This window comes from Boleophthalmus pectinirostris, unplaced genomic scaffold (assembly GCF_026225935.1).
Source record: "Boleophthalmus pectinirostris isolate CB_2022bp ecotype Guang Dong unplaced genomic scaffold, ASM2622593v1 HiC_scaffold_21, whole genome shotgun sequence".
Taxonomy (NCBI): domain Eukaryota; kingdom Metazoa; phylum Chordata; class Actinopteri; order Gobiiformes; family Gobiidae; genus Boleophthalmus; species Boleophthalmus pectinirostris.
In genome coordinates, this window is record NW_026571175.1 from 38,261,702 (window position 1) to 38,268,109 (window position 6,408).

A 6,408-nucleotide genomic window follows, 5' to 3' on the forward strand; every position below is an offset into this window, starting at 1 on the left:
CTCTCTGTGTGACAGAGGGGTGTTCTCTCTGTGACAGAGGGGTGTTCTCTCTGTGTCAGAGGGGTGTTCTCTCTGTGACAGAGGGATGTTCTGCTGATGCTGAGTCTGTTCTGTGTTTGTATCTCGTCTGTTTCTCGTTTGTCTCTGGTTTATTTAAACTGTTTTATCGTCACATGACGATGTGACGAACCCAGAGAATCAGAAGGAGCGAGTCACACAGTCGTGTCCAATCAGGACGAGACTCCAGCTCCTACATCAGAGGATCAGAGTTTTCAGGAGTCCCACAGTGCCGGATCAGATCTGTGCCCTGGAGGCTCCAGAACGTTCTGTCTCTGGAGCCGTTTTCCATCGGATTAATGTGAACAAACACTGTACACACAACAACACATACACACTGTAACCAACACTGTACACACAACAACACCACTCACATACACACTAGTGTGAACCACTGTACACTGTGTGAACACACTGTACACACAACACACTCACATCACATACACATAGTGTGAACCAACACACACATCACATACACACTAGTACACACTGTACACACACACACACCACTCACATACACACACACTGAACCAACACTGTACACACAACAACATCACTCACATACACACTAGTGTGAACCAACACTGTACACACAACAACACCACTCACATACACAGTGTGAACCACACACACACAACATCAGTCACACTGTAACAACACAACAACACACTCACATACACTAGTGAACCACACTGTACACACAACAACTGTGTGAACCAACACTGTACACACTCACATACAACACTAACAACACTGTACACACTCCACAACACAGTGTGAACCAACACTGTACACACAACAACACCACTCACATACACACTAGTGTGAACGGGGCCTCAGTCTCTGTTCAGTCTGCAGCCTGAAGTTCCCAAATCAGATTTGTTTGTCCCTTTTGCTTGTGGATCTGATCTTTTAATGACACAGATCAGATTTGTTCAGACGTGACCCTGGACACTTGGATCTGTCCTCAAACCCAAACACATCTGATCTTCAACATGTGGCTTCAGTCTGAACGTCCAGGTCACATTCATCCACCGACACGTCATCATTTTACACAAACTTTCTTCTCATCCCACAAAACTCCACGACCAAAACCCTCGTCCGCCTCCATCTCCTCTTTAAACCAAATCCTCTGTTCATGTTCTGGCTCCGGTTCCACAGCAGATTTAAAATCTCCAGTTCGATGCTGCGTCCGTGTTCAGGCCACTTCTGTAAACTCTGAACACACTCGCTGTGTGTGACGTCGTTGTGTTTCCAATGTTCATGTGTGACACTTTTGGTACGTTTAAAGTTCACACTGGAGATCACACACAAGTCGCAACAAAAATTCACAAAAAACCCAAACTGAGCTTTAATCGTGCAGCCTGAACAGAGACAAACTCCATCACCACAAAAGTTCTTCACGTGTTTGTCTCTGAGGCGTCGCCTCGAATCCACCGCAAAGGAGAAATTCAATCTGTCAACTGGACAAACGTTTATCAACCTAAACAAACATTTGTCCAGTTGAGATACTGAAGCCCCAAAGGTTAAAGAGAGATTTTACGAGGAACTGACTCAAATCCTAAAATACTGTAACGGTAAAGAGCGAGTGTCGAGACTTTAACGCCGATTAATTAAACAAAAAGTGCAAGAAAAAGCCAAAAGAAACGACTACTCACTTTGAAACGTCACAAATGATAAAAGATCCAACAAGACAAGATCAACAAAAGTCCAGATGATCCGATTTTGTAAATAAAAGTGATTTTATTACCGTATTTCTGATCATAATCCAAGTCTGGGCTCTGGGAAACTCTACAAGACTCACTATAAGAATCAAAACAGTGTCGATGTGACGTGACGTTATCGTGGGATCAGAATCGGTATCAAGTATCGAGTATCGGGTTTGTTCTTTATCGAAATGGAGTTTGAAACAGTTTAAACAAAGTCCTCACCGGGGTCTTGTCCTCCAGAGACAGAGGGGCTCTCAGTCTGTGACACTCTGAAGATCCAGGCTCTGCTCCGGACTCTGGTCTTGGTCTCTGGTCTGGTCTCTGCTCCGGACTCTGGTTTGGTCTCAGGACTTGGATGTGCTCTGGTCCCGCTCAGAACCAGGATCAGAACCAAACTCAGAAACAGCCTCATGTTTCTGGGTCTCACTCGGTGCGGTCTGGCTCTGGTCCTCTCTGGGTCCCTGAAAGTCCCTGTAGTCCAGGTTGAGTCCGGGTCTGGTTATAGTCCGGGCCTGTGTTGGTTCTGGCTCTGGTCCAGACGGGTAAACAGATCCAGGGTCAGTGTCCTGCTCCGGCCGGTTTATTCGACCTTTCTCCTCGTCTGAACTGTGGCTGGAGTTTGTGGAGCTTCAGGCAGAGTTGAACCTTCGGGACCTTCAAAGTTTTCAGCAAAGGCCCAAGAAAAAATACTGAAAGAATTTTAGTAACACTAATGTATTTTGTCAATATTTTTTATTCAGTGAGTAATAAACACGACACTAGTAACAGTGATGGAAGTAACACGTTATAAAAGTAGCGAGTTACTGCTTTTTGCTGTAGCAGTAATGTGACGTTACAGGGAAAAAACTGTCATATTTTCCTGTGTACAAATGTGAGTATCGCCCGTTACAAAGTTTTTTTAACCTGGATTGAAGTGGTGGGTTTTTTGTTTTTCTTCATACAAATTCGCTGAAAATCACGGCGACATCAACAGCGATGAAACGCTGGAGCCTGTGTAGACGGTCAGGTGACCGCGAGAGAAAGAACCCACAGACCCCCACAGTCCACAAGACGAACAGCAGCTGACGCCTGAGCCTCCACAAACCCTGTTCCACGGACTCGGGTTCTCTCAGGGACGGAACTAGATTCCAAGTTCTAGTCCAAGATTAGTCCTGGTTCGGTCTTGGTTTAGTCCTTGGTTCAGTTCTGCTTTAGACCTAGTTCAGTCCTAGTTTAGCCCTGGTTCAGTCCTGGTTTAGACCTGGTTTAGTCCTGATTCAGTCCTGGTTTAGTCCTGGTTTAGTTCTTGTTTAGTCCTGGTTTAGTCCTGGTTTAGTTCTGGTTTAGTCCTGGTTTAGTCCTGGTTTAGTCCTGGTTTAGTCCTGGTTTAGTTCTGGTTCAGTTCATATACAGTGTAAAAGTTCATCATCTTCTCAGTTCTTTTGGTGAGGGTTAATTTAAAGTTCTGTAATAGTCGTGTCATGTTTTACATTTTAAATACAGTAAAATTGTAAAAGCAGCGAATTATTTTGAAATGACATGAACGAGTCATAATAATAAATAACTCATCACAGTTTTAAAGTCACTTGCCCAACAGTGACTCGGGATCATTTACTTTTAAACTTGGACTGATATTTGTTGGGAAACAAAGGGTTAATATAATGGAAAAGAAATGGACCAATCACAGTTTTTCTTCCAGTTGTATCCGGGTAAAACAGTGACTGCGGTATGGGCGGGGTCATAATATCATGTGTAAATGTGTGTGTGTAAATGTGTGTGTGTAAATGTGTGTGTGTAAAAATGTGTGTGTGTAAATGTGTGTGTGTAAATATGTGTGTGTGTAAATGTGTGTGTGTGTAAATGTGTGTGTGTGTGTGTGTAAATGTGTGTGTAAATGTGTGTGTGTAAATGTGTGTGTAAATGTGTGTGTGTAAATAATGTGTGTGTGTAAATGTGTGTGTGTAAATGTGTGTGTGTAAATGTGTGTGTAAATGTGTGTGTGTAAATGTGTGTGTGTGTGTGTAAATGTGTGTGTAAATGTGTGTGTAAATGTGTAAATGTGTGTAAATGTGTGTGTGTAAATGTGTGTGTGTGTAAAAGTGTGTGTGTGTGTGTGTGTAAAAGTGTGTGTGTGTGTAAATGTGTGTGTGTGTGTGTGTGTGTAAAAAGTGTGTGTGTAAATGTGTGTGTAAAAAATGTGTGTGTGTGTGTGTGTAAATGTGTGTGTAAATGTGTGTGTAAAATGTGTGTGTGTGTGTGTAAGTGTGTGTGTGTCTCTGTTGTGTGTGTGTAAATGTGTGTGTGTAAGTGTGTGTAGTGTAAATGTTGTCTTGCTCCTGTCTTGCTCCTGTCTCCAGATTTGGTCAGGTGAAGCCCTTCCTCCTCGTGCGTGTCCTGTGGGTCTGTGCGTGATGACGTGGGCAGGTGACGTGCGTAAGAGCGCGCGCGTGGGAGGGGTGCGCGTGTTTGAGACCTCAACGGAAACACGGCCCAAAAACACCGCAGACCGGAAGTGACGGGATTTCACAATAAAACACGGAGTCCGGGTTCAATAAAAGAGTCAAAATATCAAAGCTTCATGCACAAACAGACATTTAACACGGTCCTAAACCAGGACTAAACCAGGACTAAACCAGGACTAAACCAGGACTAAACCAGGTCTAAACCAGAACTAAACCAGGACTAAACCAGGACTAAACCAGGACTAAACCAGGACTAAACCAGGTCTAAACCAGGACTAAACCAGGACTAAACCAGGACTAAACCAGGACTAAACCAGGTCTAAACCAGGACTAAACCAGGACTATTCCAGGTCTAATTTAATGTAATGCTTTTACCTTTTGCTTTTGTCTCTTCTTTTTGCACTTTTGGCATTTCTTGAGCCTGAAGTGAAGTTTGTAGCTTCCACAAAACAAATATTTTTTAGTTCTGTTTCCTTTGCGTCGTATATTTGATGGTTTTTGTATCTAAACGTGATTGTAGGAAGTAAACAAAGAAAAACATATTTTTAAATGAAAAGGTTTCTCCAAACTTTTCACTGGTTTAGTGCAAATATAAACAAAGATCCACATTTTTGAGTCTAATATAAACTTGTTTTGTGAGTGTAAAAAAATAAATATTTGTATTTAAAAAATCAACATTTTACACTTTCAGATGTTTCGGACCAAATGTGTCTCTGAGGCGTCGGCGTGTTTCTGTTTTAGTTTTAGGTCTAAATTCACATCACAGGTCATGGATCTACGCTTCCATGCAGCACGTGAACAGAATTTAAATTTTTATTTTATTTTAACAAAAAGTGTCTTCGTACAGTTAATAGAATAAATGAAACAACAAAATGGCTCTAAATAGGAAAATAAGATACAGAAAATTAAATGCAATAAATTAAAGCAGTTTGCAAATACAAAATATAAACAAATAAAATCGGGAGAATAATATTTCAAGTGGGAAGTTTGTTGCCATGGTTACAGCAGAACCTCTTTTAGGGAGTTCCGTTTTATTGTGAAAGGACTTCCGGGAAACGCCGCTCTCGCTCTTTGATGCGCATTGACGGATATTGCGTCACTGTTGCTTTAAAGTCCGTTTCGATCCGAACCAGGACAAACAAGAGACAGATGGACCCGTCCGGACCGTGATCTGGACCCAACCCGGACTAAACCCGGACTAAACCTGGACCTTCCCTCGGACCTGGGACCGGGCCGGAGCCGGAGCCGGGGTTTGGTCCGGATCGCCGCGGGAGTCCCAGCGGAGCGGAGCGGCCTCAGCAGCCGGGTAAGAGCGCTCCTCCTCGGGCTGCCGCTCCTGGGTTCACCGCCGCGTCTGTGGGTGCGGGTCCGCCGGGGGGGAAGGTTCGGTCCACGTCAGCGGGGTTCGGGGCGCGCTGTGACCGGGGTTCGGTGCGCGGTGCTCGGGTGTGTTCGGGGGGAGTTTCCGGAGGAGACTCAGCGGGCGGCGGGGCCTCGTGCAGCGGGCATCCCCCAACTCTCCTCCCCCGAACCCCGCTCCGGAACCCCGCTCCGGAACCCCGCTCCGGAACCCCGCTGCAGCCGAACCCCGGACAGCAGCGGGTCCAAAGGCTGAAAGATGAAACCGGCACCAAAAAACAAACTAAATCTGGAAAAATCTGTCACAAAGTCTCATCTGATCGCGTCTAAAATGGCAGAAGTGTTTGAGTTTGATCCGAAACTCTTTGGTGCGTCCGGGGAACTTCCTCCTCACGGACCCGGGGGACGAGCTCCACACGCCGGGACAGACGCTCCGGCCGCCGCCCGCCGCCCCGCAGAGCCCCGCAGAGCCCCGCAGAGCCCCGCAGAGCCCCGCAGAGCCCCGCAGAGCCCCGCAGAGCCCCGCAGAGCTCGGGGGGCGGCCGCGCTGGAGCCGGGGGTCCGCGCTCTGATCCCGGCGTGTGTTTAGGTTCAGTCCGGGAGGAAAGTTCGGGTGGGGTTCGGGTCTGTGTTAGCCCGGGCCGGTGGCTCGGTTCTGGGCCTGGTGTCACGGTGGTTCCGCTGGACACGGAGCGGGCGGTAGGGCTTTTGTTGGCCGGGGTTCGGTGCTCCGTGTGCGGCCCCCGGAGCCCCGCGGCCCCCGGAGCTAACGCACTTTTACACAAACTCCTGAAAGTGACACATTTACTTCATCTTTTATATTTCACACTTTATATTCACGT